Below are 15,602 nucleotides of genomic sequence, written 5' to 3'. Positions count from 1 at the left end.
GCAAGGTGCCCAGGCAGCAGGTTGTGGAAATGAGGAAGGGAAGGAGGGGGGAGCGGGGGGCTAATGGAAGCTTCTGCGAAGCGGATGTCGTATTGATTGCTGTGTGTCTATATTTATATATTATCAAGTATATAAACTTCAGCAGATGTATGGCGCATAGATAAATAAAATGCATGCTGAAAAATTAATGAAATGTACATGCAAATCCACCGCCATCGATCACGCTGGCTGCCAGGACCAGAGGGCTTTTTACTTTTAGGCTTTTTCCTTCCTTTCTTTCATATGCTCTCCCTCCTTCCCCTCTAAAAAAAAAAAAAAAGCCAATCCCCAAATTCCCGCACTTGAGAAATTCCTCAGCCCGGGCCCAGATGAAATGTGGCAGGATTTTGTGAGAATCAGTGTTTCATCTGAGTGCTGCCGGCGCTGGAGGCAGCAGAGGTGACCGAGCGGGTACCCAGGAGGTGGCAAAGCAGTGGTTTACCGTGAGCAGCCGGCCTGTGTGAGGGGAAAGGAGCCTGGGGAGGTGCGGGCTGAGTAAAAAACATTTTTAAAGTGGGAGGGAACTGTTATTTTAGGGAAGTCCCCAAAGAGCCTCACGCCTCCAGTCGCTCCGCTGGTTGTGGCTGGCAGGAGGGCTGTTGCAGGCACAGTTAGCGGGACTGGGATGGGGAGACAAACCTGCAGCGTAAGGTTTTTGGGCTCAGAGTAGCCTCTGGGAGGTTTGTCACTGAGTTCTGCCAGAGCGGAACAGTGAGAAAGGTTCCTGGTTGCTTTTTCTTCAGGGATGGTAGATGTCTGAGGAGTTAAACGTGGGAATCTCCTTTTGTGCTGGGCTGTGGGAGGCCTTGGTGCGTGGAGCTAGGAGAGCAGCTCACCCGGCTCCGTCCAGTCCTGTCTGTGCCGCAGGTTTGTCCCATCTGCCCTTTGCAGACCTGGTCTGGAGGCTGGGCCCAGCACTGTGGCCCTGTGCGGGGCTGCGTGGTGCCCATCGTCACCCAGCCTGGACACAGAAGCCAGGCCCTGAGAGGGGAGCAGCGCCTGGCTCTTTGACATCATCCCCTGCTTGGGGCAGGGCTGCTCGGCAGCCAGACCGCCAGCGTTTTACATCCCCGCGTGGACTGAGTGGTTCAGGCTGTGACCATCTCCTGCCAGCCCCTGGGAAGCCGCGAGGAGCCCGGCCTCGGGAGGAGCGGCTGGAGCTCCCACAAGCACCCAGCTCCCAGGGGCTGCCGGGCTGCGCGGGGCGGGCGGGGGCCGGGTATTTTTAGACACTCTTTCTGTCGTCGTCGTTTGTTGTTAGCTGTGTCCCATTGTGAGTGGCAATGCTCTACGCTCGCTGAGGGTCACCAAGAGTTTAATAGAGCAACCACGCAGCTCCTTGGTGGTGCAGCTGGCGACCCTCTCCCAGCGTCGTTGCAGTCTCTCCCCGTACCGTCCCACCGCTTCGGAGCAGAGCTGCTGCCCGCACCCGCGTCCCCAACAGTTCACCTGCTGTTATTTCTTAGCAGTGTTGCCTGCTTTCTCGGCTCCCTTCAGCCTCTGATTTCAGCGCTTGGTTTGACCTGCTTTTCAGGGTGTGCTCCAAACAGAAACTGTGGGTGAGAGCCCGTCAGAGACCGCCTTCCTCTCCCTGTCCTGTGTCAGGTCGCTCTGTGCCACTCCTCCAGCCACGCACTCTGCCAAGAATGAGTTTTCTCAGTTTGGCAGACCACGTTTCATGCTGTTGCTGTGAACCAGGCAAGAAATTCAAGGTTAGAGATGTGTTAGAGCCCGAACAGCTGCCGTGTGACTCCAGAGGTGTAGGATGGCATGTGGTGACCTGCGCCGAGGGAGCTAGGCTGGCCTCGGGGCTGCTTTCCTGGGCACAACGATCACAAGCAGTTCTGGTGGGAGCTGGCCCCTCGTTTTGTCCCGTGAAGAGGCCGGGGAGGTGCTCAGGGCAGGCAGCCCACGCTCGGCTTCCCCTGGCTCAGAGCTGCAGGACTGGGAGCTGCAACGTCTCGCGGCGCCCGGGCCTGGCTCCTCTCCCTGCTTCCTCCAAAAACCAGGAGGGGAAACTGAGGGAGAGTTCAGATGACAATTAAAAAGCCAAAGAAAACCCCGCAGAAGATGAGCAGCAAGGCAGTGTGTTTTTTTTCTTTGACACTTTTTCATTCCCCCCCTACTCCGTCTTCCTCCCGGTGTTTCCAGGAGACTCTCTCGTCGGCTCAGAAAGCTGCGTAGGCCCATGGCGGCTCAACCTTTCCCTCTCCCCGAGCCCCGGTCTAATCAACCCCTATAATTTATGCAGAAAATATGATTTATATTTAATTTCACCACACTTGCATTGTTAATTTGAGATGTAATTAACCCGTCGCTATGACAACTAATTTCGTGATGCCGTAAATTACCACCGTCTTTTCATCAAAATTCAGTTACTTTGGCTCCTGTGTGCAATGTACTGATGCAATTAGGTTGCTAAGGGCAACCCAAAAGTGTTCAATTTCTTTTGTGTATCTGCAGTGGGGTAGAAGCTCTGGTGTGTTATCCCAAAGTCCTGTTTTCTTTGGTAAAGAGCAGGGCAGACGAGTCCGTGGAGGAATGCGCGTGAGGGAGACGGAGCGGAAGAGTGTCCTGCGCTGGGGTTTCCCTGCGCGAGCCTCTCCACCTCTCGATGTGTTTATTTCTCTAATTGTTTTAAAAGAGCCGGGCTCCTGGTCGCGCATGACCCTGTTCGTCTTAAGCCAGCGCTCTCTGTCTTCTCCCTTCCTCTCTCCCAGGCTTTCCTCCTTGATGGTTTGGGGATAAACTGGGCAACGAGGGAAGCCTTTCACTGCTGCTTTCATCCTAAACACCGGCAACGCGCCTCGGTCCTTCCCTAAGAGTTTGTGTCCCTCTGAATTTGTGTGTGTGTGCAGAGAGAACTTGTTTATATAGATCTCCCCCCCCTTCTTTATTTAAAACAAAAACCCTCTGTGTTGCTTTTGTCACGTTAATTCCCATTTTGCCAACACCAGGGGCCCAGGCAGACGAGTTACCAAGGAACACAAAATTTTAATTAGTGTATTTTAATCATTCAGGCTTTCCGAGCTAATCCACATACCCTAGAGAATTCCCGAGATGCAGCACTGCTCTGCTTTACCATTTATTGTTGAGTCTATTATAATTACTGTTAGCAGGTGGGGACTGGGAGATGTTTATTATGAGTTTTTCATCTTTAGTATAATTACCGAAAAAAACAAAATAAAAAGATGTCGGTGCATTTTGTTTTCCTAGAGGTTTTTTCGAGGGGGGCGTATTTTTCCCATTCCTTGCAGGCAGGTGCTCACCAATTAGTGCCTTTTTCTCTGGTTTTTATTTATTTTCTTGATCACTGACTCACCTTTACTTTTTCAGGATGGAAGCTAGAAGCCAGTGGCTTCTAGATGGAGTGAGTTTACCTAATTTAAGGGAGGAGATTAAGCTGGGACAGAACTAGACACACTCAGGATCCCAGCCGCTGTGGGTGGGTAGAGCGTGCTGAGGAGGGATGTCTCCGTTTGGGGCAAGTTTGTTTGTGTTTCGCTGCCTTGCTGCTGTTTCTTAAGTGGTAGAGGTTCATCAGCATGAGTGGTGGGAGCCGTGAGCAGGTAGGGAAGAGTGTGCGGAGCTGCCAGCGCTTTGTGTGCACGAGCGTAGGTGTGCGCCTTCGAGCGCGTTCGACAAGGGTGCAGTCGTGACCGCGTGGGTACTGAGAACCCTTCAGCGAGCAGCGTGCGGTGCGGTGCTGGATCTGCGGTGCATGGGGAGCGTGCGGTGTAGAGAAGGAAGGAGGGTGATTCCCCGAGCTCTGAAGTGTGATGCTTCCATCAGGTGAGCCTTTTACTCATCCTGGCCACTGCAGGAAAAAACTATTACTGCCTTTTGAGGCCAAACTTTTCTGTGTGATCCTCATAACAAGACTTTGGCCTCTTGTTTTGTGGCTGTAGCTTGTGGCAGGATGGGGAGTGTCTGTGCCTGTCCTCCAAGACCAACTTCTAGGCAGGCAAGTACCTTCTCCAAGGACAAGTGCCTGGGAAAGGAGTGAGGGGGATGCACAGGCTGCAGGCAGTGCTGCTCTGTTCTCTGTAACAGCCTGAGAAAAGTTGGGGAGAGTGAGTCTGAGGGTATTAGTTCCTCATTAGCTAAGATTTTTCGTTTTATAATCTATGGAGTTCTCCAAGTGTAATCTCAGTTGGGGGTTCAGACTCGTATCCCTAAGCAGAACTCCTTCAGAGGCTGAGCATTAGCTCTGTCCAGCTCTGCGTGGTGGCTTCTGCCTCCTGCCATGTCTGCTCCTGTGTCAGTTGAAGAATGAGCTTGTTCTACACCACCCAGCGCTGACCAGGCAGCCCCAGCTCTGTACTTCTGGCTGCTCGGGTTGGGTACTGGACTATGATAGCTTAATGGAGAGCTCAGATGGAGTTTGCAGCTCTGTGTGTGTTTAACCTCTCTTTATCTATATCCAAGTCTGCAGTTAGGAATCCCCAAGCCAAATTTCCAAGTTTCAGAGGCTTCCCTGGGAAAACGCCGTGCTGATTTGGGACAGCTCTGGTCAGGGACACCCCAGAGCCGTGCCATGCATTCACTGCCTCTCCCCACCTTGCGGCTGGAATCAGAGAAATGAGCCCCATCTCCTCCACCTTACACTTCAAAGGCTGAGTGCAAACATTTTCTTCTCCTTGATGACGATTTTCAAGTTTTCCTGGAAAATTCCACATCTCTGCACGAGGCCAGGGCTTTGCCTGCGGTGAGACCAAGCAGGATTAATTAATAAAGCTCAGTAGCTTACACAGGAACTCTGTAATATAATTATAGCTTCTGTAAGAAAAGGCCCTGGAGTCGGAGGAGTCTGTGAGAATCGCACGGGGTTGGGAAGGGTGCCCTTTCAGCCCCACACGCGTCCCCGCGCTCCTGGCCTCTCCTTCCTCTTGCTTTCCAGCGCAGAAGGCGTTTCTGCACCCCAGAGTGCCCCAGTGCTCTTGGCTACTGAACCAGTCTTTGCTGCTGGCTGTTTGTGCTGCCAGCTTGCACCCCAAAACTGCTGCTGGGGCTCTTCCCATTGAGGGGGCATCTGCTCCCAAGGTGAAACCTCCTGGTTTTGGGGGCCCTTGTATCGTCTGGCGTCCGCACAGCCCCAGCCACGGTCTGGCTGTGGGCAGGGGCAGCTCCTGGGAGCTGCGGGGATCTCTTCCTCTTGCGTTTTCTCCCTTTATCCTGTCATCCTCTTGCCCCAGGTTGCAGGAAAGCCCTTTGTGTCCCCTCCTGCCCCTTCCTGCATCCTCCCTGGCTCTGCCATCCCGCTCTGCTGGGCAGCACCAGCCCTGGGCCAGGCGGAGGGAAGCGCGGGGAGCGAGCTCCGGTGCAGCGGCCACGGCCAGCTGGGGACGGATCCGTCCCCCGGGGAGACAGCACTTTGAGCCCGGGCTGCGGGGGGAGGCTTTTCTTCTGATTCCTCCAAACTTTCCCACCCCGGCCGCGGCGCTACAAAGGGGCCCTGGCCCCGTGCGCGGGGCCTTCCGCACGGAGGGGTCTCGCCAGCTCCTCTTTATTGAGTCTTCAAGCGCTGGCAGGACACTCCATTAAAAAGCCATTCGCTTTTGTGTCCCCAGGCCCCCAGCCGGCTCCTGCTCATGTGACACTGGCCACAGTTGTAAAACAACAACACAAATAGTTGGCAACTACTGAGGGTTTTTTCAAACCGAGGTCGTCATAGCAACTTTCCCCAGTCAATCACCGGCGAGGCGGCCGAGGGGTGCAGTGAGTGGCAGGGCAGCCCCGCTCTGCAGAGGAGCCCCGAGGAGCCCTGGGGATCCCTGTCACCAGCCTGCTCTGGTGCCTTTTGCCTCCTGCGTCAGTGAAATGCGGGCATCTTCGCTGTGCGGAGCTGGCACGGGAAGGAGAGAAGTCCGGTCTTTCATCCCAGAACTTCCCCGAGCTTGGACCTGGGCTGCGGGGTCCCAGTTCCCGCTGGCAGGGTGCCACAGGGAGAATCCCTCAGCGCTCGGCATCGTGCCAAAGGGGGCATCCAACATCCCCCTCCAGTTTGGCACAGCTCCAGGGGGGCATCTGAATCCCCCCGCCCCACGCCTGGCGCGGTGCCGAGGGGCATCTGAGTCCCTCTGCCTGTGGCACGGTGCCCGCTGGATCGGAACGTGGCGCATTGTCCTTGCGTGTGGCTCCGCGCCAGGTCTGATCGGCGGTATCGGCCGCTGTTGAGTCTTGCAGGATGTAGGACCAGGAAATGACTTGGCGCTCCCGCGAGCTCCTCGGTGCGCAGGAGGGTGCGTGGATCCCGCGGGTTCTTGCGGGAATGGAGGAGGCGGCATGGCTGGGAAGAGGCAGCTCTGCTTCACGACCCAGCTAAGTTTGCGAAGTCACAACTTTGGGGCGAGGGCTAAGTTAGGGGAGCAGGATGGGCTCCTCCACCACGGCGTGGGGTCCACCTGGCGCTGGGAGCGAAGGAGGCATCTCCTCCTCTCCTGCCATCTCTTGCCCTTTCCTCTTCTCCCTGGAGGGGCTGCAGGACCGGTCAGGTACCAGTGCCTCTCCTGTCGTCTGTTCTGGTTTTGGAGCACTTCAGCACTGCCAGGCTTTTACGAGTCCGCTTTTATGACTTGGTGGCCTTTTCCCATACATCTTGAACACTTCCTGAGCCTTGTGAGACACCGGCCTGGCACATGACTTGCCCCACAGCCCGTAGCCAGGCGGTGCAGCCAGCTCTCCTGGCTGGACTGCTGCCACCCGTGCAGGTAGCTGCCGTGGCCTGCGCTCCAGCAGACGTTGCGTGCTGTCGCTTCTGTCCTTGTTGTCTTCACGTCTCTCTGCTTGAGGTTCCCTGGCTGCCTCAAGTGACTCCTGGAGGGGAAGAATGTTAAAAATTCGCTCTTGTAGTAAGTTGGCACCGTATCCAGCCACCGTCTGCTCCGTGCCAGAGCTTAGCGAAATGTTGGCGAGGGCTGCGGCTCGGTGCTCAGGCCCCCCTTCCCCTTTTGTCTCGGTTGGTTTGGCAATTGCACGCTGGTGACACAGCTCGGGGTGGCACGGGAGCTCTGCTGCCCGTGTGCAGCTGGAAAGTGGAAAGGGATTTCCAGGCAGAGCAAATGATGAAGGGAAACGGGATGTGAGGGTCGGTGGCAGCCAGCCAGGGTCGCGCCAGGCGTGTTGCTAACCCTGCCACCTTCTCTGGAGAGATGCCGAGGACGGATGCGCACCGCACGGCCCCGGGGGAAGGCGCGCGGGGCGCGTTGCACCACAGGCAGCCGGGTCCCTTGGCTGCTCGTGAGGAGAGGCTCTGCGGAGGGCTCTCACCCGAAGGCAGGGCTGCTGCCAGGCTCCGGCTGCTGCGCATCCCGTTTGTTGGCACTGTGGTTGCGTGCGCGGGAGCTGTTGGCCTGGGCAGGCGAGGAACGGTGCCGTCTCCTTCACGTTGTTGCTTTGCATCTTCATCACTCTGTCTTAGTTCTCTCGTTCATTTGTTCTTAATTATTTGTTAATTTCCTTCCCTTCTTCCTCAATTTGTTCTCTCAGTCGTTTGCGCTCTCATTTGCTTTTTCTTTCTTTTGCTGCTGTTGTTTGCTGCCTAATTTCCTTCTTTCGTTCCTCTCCCTCTAAGCTCTTCTTTCTCTCATTCCTTCTGCTTTTTTCTCTTATTCTCTCTCCCCTCCCGTGGGCATTTCCAGTATCTGTGACTTTTTTTCCTGTGTTGTTTCTGATCCCAGGTGCGTTGCTTTCCTTCAGAGACAACTCACTCTTCCGTGCCGAGCTCCTAGGGCTGCTGCCCTGCTTGTGCAGTGTCCCTTACCTTGGGCTTTGGCTTGAAACTTGGAGGGTGGCCCAGTGAGTGAGCACCTATGGGGGCTGGCATTGGGAAGGGAAGGAGGGGACAGCACTGCCATCCTGCCCCGAGCGGAGCTTCGTGGCCAGGGAGCGGTGGTGGCTGGCCCTGCTCCTCGCGCCGCTGGACATGGCACCCAGCGGAGGAAGGAGGACGCTTTGGCAGGGCTGCGTCTGTGACCTGCGCCCGGGCGATGTACGTGTCCGCAGCGGTGCCAGGCTGGGCGCTGGCCGCGGGCAGACCTGCACGTGCTGGTGCGCTCGCCTGCACTGGTGCCGAGACGCCAGCGCCTGCCTTCCGCCCGCCTCCGCTCGTGCGCCCCTTCCCACCGACCTGTTTCTCCCGCACCGCCGTGTTTTCAGCCACGGGTTTGCCTCCCCACGCCTCGGCGCGCGCACGCGTGCTGACGCCCGCGCCTCCGGCCGGCCCGCGGGCGCGGGGTGCCTCGCTGCGTCCACGCGTTTGCCTTCCTTGGCACGCGTTTCGCTACCGCACATGCCCGCGCGCATTGGCGCTCGCGTGTTGCCGGTGCGCGTGCCGCCGCTGCGTACGCTGCCATGTGCTTTCCCATGCGCTCGGCCTCGCACGCTGCCATGCGGTGAGTTACCTCCCCCCTGCGCCCCACCGCTGCCCCCTCCCCAAAACCCAGGCCGACTGAAGTGCTGTAACATAGTAGCTGCCTGAACTCCGATTCAAAGGTTAATATCGAAATCTGGAGCGGATTACCTAAAAATTACTTACAACACCATTAAAATTCTGAACTCTTTTTGTTGTGGCTGTAAATTAATTTAAAATGTCAGTTTTTTTGAGAAATCCAATAAGAAATTGAGCCAACGGAGCAATCTGTAAACTGTCTGGCACGGAGGAAAGTGTGTCTTTTCAATCGACAAGAAAAAATATGGGGCTTAACTGGAACCATATGGCAGCGCACTTGAGAGAAATCTGCTGGAGAGGAGGGAGGGGAGGGGGAGCCCGTGCGGGCGGGAGCAGCGGGAGAGCTGGCAGCTTGTGTGGGAGAGGAGCTGGGGCCGCCCGGCGCGGGGACCCGCGAGGCAGGTGCACGGAGGTGGCCGTGCGGGAGAGGGCAGGCCCCGAGGAAGCGGGAGAGCTGGGTGCTCTGCGGAGACCCCCACGGCTGCCCCGCGTCCCGTGTGGGAAGCGGCGGAGGTGTTCCCAAGGACGCTGGTGTGAAGGGGTGTCTGGTTGGGGGACAGGGCTTGACAGGCTGTGAGGGGGGCACCGAAAGCTGAGAAGTGAGGGCAAGTGGAAAATGAGGCGTTAAAGTGGATTTTCTTTGGCGTCTATGCCCCTTGCTAGCCCACCAGCATCCTGCCGCCCAGGTTCTCCATCAGCCTCCCAGCCTGGCCCCTCTGACCAGTGTCCCCCGTGCCAGGAGGTGTGGATGGCTCCTTTGCCCCGACCCAAAGGCAAGGCGGGCGCTGGGGGGCTGGTGGGGAAGGGCTGTGCCTTCACATCCCCATCCCCTGCCCCAGCCCCCTCTCCTTTGGCTCCCATCCCCACGGCATTCCTCGTGCTGGTGAGAAACCCCGCTTCCCCTCTGCGTCTCCTGCCTGCCGACATGTGTTACCCATTAGGCCTTAATTTCAGAAGATTTACAACACATTAAGTAATTTGTAGGTTATTTCAACTTTAATCTGCTGAAGTCGAGAAAATCAAAATTAAATTCAAAACACACGGATCTTCAAAGTACTGGGATTGGGGACGGGAGGGGGTTGTTTACCAGCCCTCGCTTGTCTCTTCTCCTGTGCTGCTGCCTCCGTGCCTCTTGCCCCCTCCTGCGACGCTGCCCTTCCTGCCACCTTTGCTGGGAGGAGGGCTGATGAGGGCTCTGCAGATGGGATTCAGGGACCTCCTGGTTTTGGTGGAGGGGTGTCAGTGGTGGTGATGCCGTTCAGAGGTCCTCGAGCTGATTGACCACCTCCGTGGCACACGAGGGAAAGCATTGGGCAGTTTCTGCTCTCCCCGTGCTCGTGTCTGTCATTAGCTCGAGTGGCAGATGTGCCGATGCTCCTTGGGCTCCAGGGACAACGAGTTTGCCGCTCGGCGCGTCACTTCCCTGCCTCTGTGTTGGGAAGAGGATCATGCCCTGGGAGACTGGGTGTGCTGAACCTGTAAGGCGTTCATATGCTACGGAAAGGGAGACTCTCAGCCCAAAGGAGCTAAACCAGAGGTGAGGACCTGGGGACAACAGTTGTTCCAGGCTTTCCTGTTGTTCTTCTACATCCACTGGCCCTCTACATCCCACTCTGTCCCTCACAAGAGTATTCCTCCTCCTGAAAAGGGGCTGCCGTGATCACCTTCACCTCTTCTTCTTCTTCCGTCTGTAAGTAAGATCACAGGAACGCTGTCCACGTTGTGGATCTAAGGTTGGAGATTTCCCTGTGGGGTTTATCCAGTGTTGCCATCACAGCACGGAGTACACCTCCTGCCCATAGCAGATCAGATCAACAACAGCTTTCAGAACTGGTTGGAAACTGGTCTGATCATTCCCTGCTATGATTGGAAAAGCCAGAACTGAGATCTTCCTTAAACTGTTGGGGTGGGATAATGAGCTAGTTGAATCACGGAACTGGGAGTCTTTTCTGATGAAGAGAGGCTGGTAAGGCATTATCTTGGGGCTCAGGAGATCTGAGATTTGTCTCAGCTTTCTACTGTGCCAAGTTTTCTGTTGATCTAAAGCAAATCACTTACCCCATTTGTGTCCCCGCCTGTGTAGTTGAGATAACAGGCTTGGAGGAGAGTTGTGAGGGGGGATGTGATGGCTCTTAAACGCTGCGGTACTGAGAGGCTGGGGCTCGTATGGCTCCTCAAGTGGAGTCCCCAGGTGGTCTCCGTGCCTCAGTTCCCCCATGTGCGCAGGGAAAATAATAGCTTTTTTCTCTCCCTGGAGTCTGATGAATGGAAAGTGTGTGTGTCACAGCTCTGCTATTTCGCACTGATCTCTCCACCCACATCCTAGACGGTTTCCGGGTTCCCAGCCCACCAGATCCCTCAGGCATCTCTTCAGGGGCCCTTTCCTCTTCCAGTTTAGTGCCGCCTTATCCCAGAGCTGGGTGGTGGGGTGCAGCAGACATCCCATTTGGGAGCAATCCAGAATTGCTGAAAGGATGAGCGTGCTGACGCGTTGGTTTTTGTGCGTCCCTGCATTGCAAGGGTGCTCAGCCCAGAGCTGACTCTGTTGCCTTGGCTGTCTGTGAGCCAGATCCCCTGGAAGTTGACTTTATCAGGAAATGTGTCATTGAATTACACTTAGGGATACAAGCATTTTTGAGGGCGATGTCCCCAGTTCTGCTCCAGCAAGGAATCTGGAGGTGCAGGAAGTCTTCAAGTGTGTTACGCTTCATCTACATCTGTAGGTTTTCCTGCTTCAGGCCTGAATACCTGGCTCTGTCCATCTCGTATTCTTGCCTGCGCTGGGAAATTGTTATCAGTACCATCACGGATTTGTATTTTCTCTGAGATTACTTCACACGCCTTCCACAGCTGCTCTGGCCTGTTTAAGGGGGTAGATGTGGATACGGATGTGGAGTACGACTCCTGTATTTTATACAGACCACTGGGCAGCCATCGGAGTAGTAACTTTGGGTCCCTTTTGGCCTGGGTTGGTTTTAAACCAGATGTCAGAGCGTGTGTGGTTTAAAACAGAAGTTGTTTTTCTAGTCTCTGCAGAGTTCATCTCCTGGGTCTTCTCTTTGCGAGGAAGAAAGAAAAGGATTTGTGTAGAGCAGTTGTTTGCTAACCCTTATGAAAAGTCTTGTGTGGAAAAGGTAAAAATTAATTTTGCTGTGTATTAGCTGTCCAAGCTAAACCCTAGAGACCAAAGCAGATCCACACTAATAAGCTAAAACATGTTAAAGCCACAACCTGCCTTGTCCACGTGAAGTATGTCTCTGTTGAAGTGGATGGCAAAGCTCCTAGTGACTTCGTTAAGACCTAGATTTCACTTCAGGTTTAATGGTGTCAGGAGTCTACTGGCTTTCTTGCTCCTGTCCTAAGACCTTGGTCCTGTCCTAAGACCCTGAAAGTTAAATGAAATACTTCTGCCGGCCGCTCATGCAGGTGGTGGTGCAAATCTGTGTTTCTTTTTTGGTAGCGAGTGCTGGGCTTGTAGGAGGCACAGAGAGATCTCCTCCCGGCACAGGAACGCCGTTTAGCAGTTAGTCTGGGCTCTGGGGCTGTGACGTACTTGTCCTACTGCCCAGCCCTTTCAGCTTTCCCCCACCTCCTGCCCATGAGCGTAGGGGGCTTGCGGGGGCTGATGTGCTGAGTTAATGGAGATTTGTAGAGAATGTAGGGATCCTGTGGTGGAAGGTGCTGGAGTGGAACATGAACACGCGCTCTGACGGTCGGGTTGCCGTTTAGTTCATGTCGAGTGCCCTTGTTCCTCTTGTGAAGATCAGGGAAAGTTCAGGCTTCGTGTAAGGCTGAGGAGCGTTATTGCCTGCTTCGAGCAAAGGGGAAACCAAGTCACAGGAAAAGTTAAATGAATAATTTACAGGTGTTCATGAGCCCTTGGCAGAGCAGGGAGTGGTTCTTGAGCACCCGCCTCTCAGTCCTGTGCTCTAACTTCTAGATCAAACGTTCCCAGACTTCTTTCAATGGATGGGAGGCAGCTGAATAGAGAGTTGGCCTGATTGATGCCCTTTCTGTACATAATCACAGAATCTCCCTGTGGCAATTCCAGCAATTGCTTACGTGGGAGGTAATGGCAGGAAAATACTCACAGTAGGATTTGTATGTGCTTTGTGTTTGCCTAAACCTGATCTCCTTGAAGTCCCAGAAGTTTGACTAGCCACTTCAATGCCAGGAGAATTGACCCTAGCGCTAGGCATTTCTGCAAATCCGTGAAAGCAGGTAGCTGGGGAAAGGAGGAGGAACCGTCTGTATGTGAGTAGTCAGCTCTCCATCAGGTGATTTTCTAGGGCAAGTATCAAGATGAACACCCAGCAGCTGAGAACCTCTGCTTTGAAACCCTGCTGCCTTTGGGATATCTCATCCCTGGTGTCCTTGTCCATCTTGGACTCTAAAATACAGTAATCTCTGGGTCTTTTGCTCACTACATGGCGTGCTTGGTCTCTGGCAGAAGTGCAGCCTGTGCAGCGCTGGGTGAGCGGAGCAGCTTGGCAGCCCCTCACCTCTCCTGCGGGCTTTGACCAAGGCCACGGCCTCGCAGCTCGTGCGGGCGTGCTCAGCAATGGCTTTAAATTTGCTAGCCGCAGTGTGGGCAGCACAGAATGTGGTACAGGCCGATTGCCCAAGCTCCGTTCAGCTTCTCCAGAAGGTTTTGCAGCCCTCGCAGAGCTGCCGTGGCTGCTGAGCCTGTGGTACCCAAGCCGGCTGCTTAAAGCTGCCGTGCATGCATTTTGTGTGTGCAGGGTACGGCTGGGACTGGGGTAGGGAATTTGTCCAGTTAGATATCTAAGGGCACGTGGGAAACTTTGGGTATGCTCTTTCCCTGTCTGATGGTGTTTGGTTCGGTGTCTTTGGACCAAAACCACTTCCTGGTTGAACTGCTGAATTAGAATGAGTTACTGGAGCGGAGAACGTGATCCAGAAATGCTCAGCTGGGCAGTGCTGGTGAGATCCCAGTTAGGTGCATCTTCTATGGGCACCTCTTGAAGGTGTGAGGTACAGGGATGCTTCCTAAGCACAGTTTGTGATAGCGCAAAGAGGACGGGGGAGGACCAACACGAGTAACTCCTGAGGCTTTTGGAGGATAATGGAGCATCTTCCCCAGAAAGGGTTATGAAAAGCCGTTTCTGAGTGACTCTACTGGTTGGGCTGGAGAAGGATGCAAGCTGGAGGGGCTTGGCGTACAGCGGGAAGGAGGCCCCGGCTCATCCGAGCGTGCCAGGCAGGTAACCGGTTGCCCTGTTTCTCCTTGGTGTCTGCTAGTCTCCGAGTCCTGGTTCACAGCTCCCTGCAAGCCAGGGATGGAGGAGATCCTATGAAAATGATGATATGTGACAATCAGTCACAGCAATTAGTGTTTTGGTTAACAGGCCTTTTTTGTTTTCTCTCACCCAGACAGAATGTCACAAATAAATCCTCGCCTGCATTTGCATATTAATTGGATCGGAGACGTCAAGCATCTTTCATTAAAGAAAATGATCTGCATATTTGGAGACATAAAATAGTTATTTTGATGGGTTTTTTTCATAAGATCAGGGGGTGGGGGAGGAAGGTGATGGGAGCAGTGGAAATTGAGGTAGAGCAAAGGCAGAGAAAGCAGCTTTGGTGGTTAACCCCTTGTGGCCCAGAGCTAGCTGGAGCCCAAAGCAAAAATAATAATATAAATAAATAAATGACAGGGTTCCGAGCAGCTGGTAGAGCACTGCGTCATTCTGCCATGGCTTTGTTCTTGGGGCCACGGTGGTGGTGGGTAGCCACAAATGCACTTCGAAAATGTCTTCCCCTGCCAGCTCTGTCCAGCCACAAAGTTACGGGGTTGTTACGGGCTCCTCCTTGTCATCTGGCTTTCTCAAGAGCACCTTGGCTGTCCTGTTGGCCATGCCAGCTTCAGGCCTTTTGGATGACAGGGCTCTGGGATCCATGTGCCATGGGCGCCCTCAGTGCCTGGAGCAAGCAGAGCAGTTTGGCCAGAGAAGGAGATCCTTGTGTTCAGATCCTGCTTCCCTTGCCTCCAGCTGGGATGAGCGAGGTGCCGGAGGGCTGGGGCTGGATGTGAGCTCCTGCGTCGGCTGTGACCTGGGTCTCCATCAGCTCTCTCGGTTCTTCCCAAGGCAGTACTTCTCCCTCTCTCCCCAGACAGCCCATGGCAGTGCCCGTGGGGCACGTAGGGATGAAAATGGGAGTTCTGGTGACAGGGGTTTCTCTGCATGCTGGGCTGGGAGTCAGTGCGAGCTGTGCAGTAGCAGATTTGAGGCAGGGAAGAAACTTTCCCAGTGCCCCCAGTCCAGACCAGTGGTGGTGTACATGGTGGATAGGAGGGTTTGTGCTTTAACTCCTGGATTTCTACCCCTACCCTAGACTTTGAGTAATTTTTTCCTTCATGTTGGCAGTAGCATTGCCCAACAGCCCAGGGCAGGATGTGAGGAACATGACCCTCTACTTTTGAAACTGTCTGGGGATTTTCTGCAGGCAGCATGCAGTGGCTTGAGATGGATTTTGGCCAGGACACTGAGGTTAACACTGCAACGGGATCCAAGGGTATGTTCGCATGAATGTAAATGATCGTATTATGGCAGATTAGCAAGTTCCCGCTTGTTAGCCGTGCTGCGGTGTGGGACCGCGAGCACACTCCTTGCCTGCTGCAAATTCCAGGTAAAATGTATTAACTTGAAACCGCTGCAGACAGGGTCTGAGTGACTGGGGTTTCCTTTGCAAGTTACTACGGCATCGGTGAGTGCCCCCACTGCACGAGTGGCCTGAGTGGCACCTGCTCACATGGAGGCCTCCCTCCCTGGAGCCTGGTCCCGTCCTCACCTGCTGCTCCGGTGATGTGGACCAAGACCCTTTCCAGGCTTATTTCACGGAAGTGTCCCCAAAGACGAGCTGCTCCAAGCTGGCAGGTGTGGCATCAGCTTTGGTTGTGCAGGTTCCTAGTCCCTCTCTCTTCAGAGCTGCCCTCAGGAGTCCCGGCTGAGCATTGCAGAGGAAGGCAAGCTTGAGATTCCCTGCCCGCTGCTGCGGGTGGCAGGAGCTGGCAGCCTCGCCAGAAAGTGGCCCCTGGCCCCAGGGATGCTCGGAGAGGAGCCCGTGGAGGGGTCCCTGCTGCTCGCGAGCA

The sequence above is a fragment of the Chlamydotis macqueenii genome, chromosome 21 (assembly GCF_036417535.1).
Source record: "Chlamydotis macqueenii isolate bChlMac1 chromosome 21, bChlMac1.mat, whole genome shotgun sequence".
In the NCBI taxonomy this organism is placed as follows: Eukaryota; Metazoa; Chordata; class Aves; order Otidiformes; family Otididae; genus Chlamydotis; species Chlamydotis macqueenii.
Note: the sequence above shows the minus strand (reverse complement) of the source record.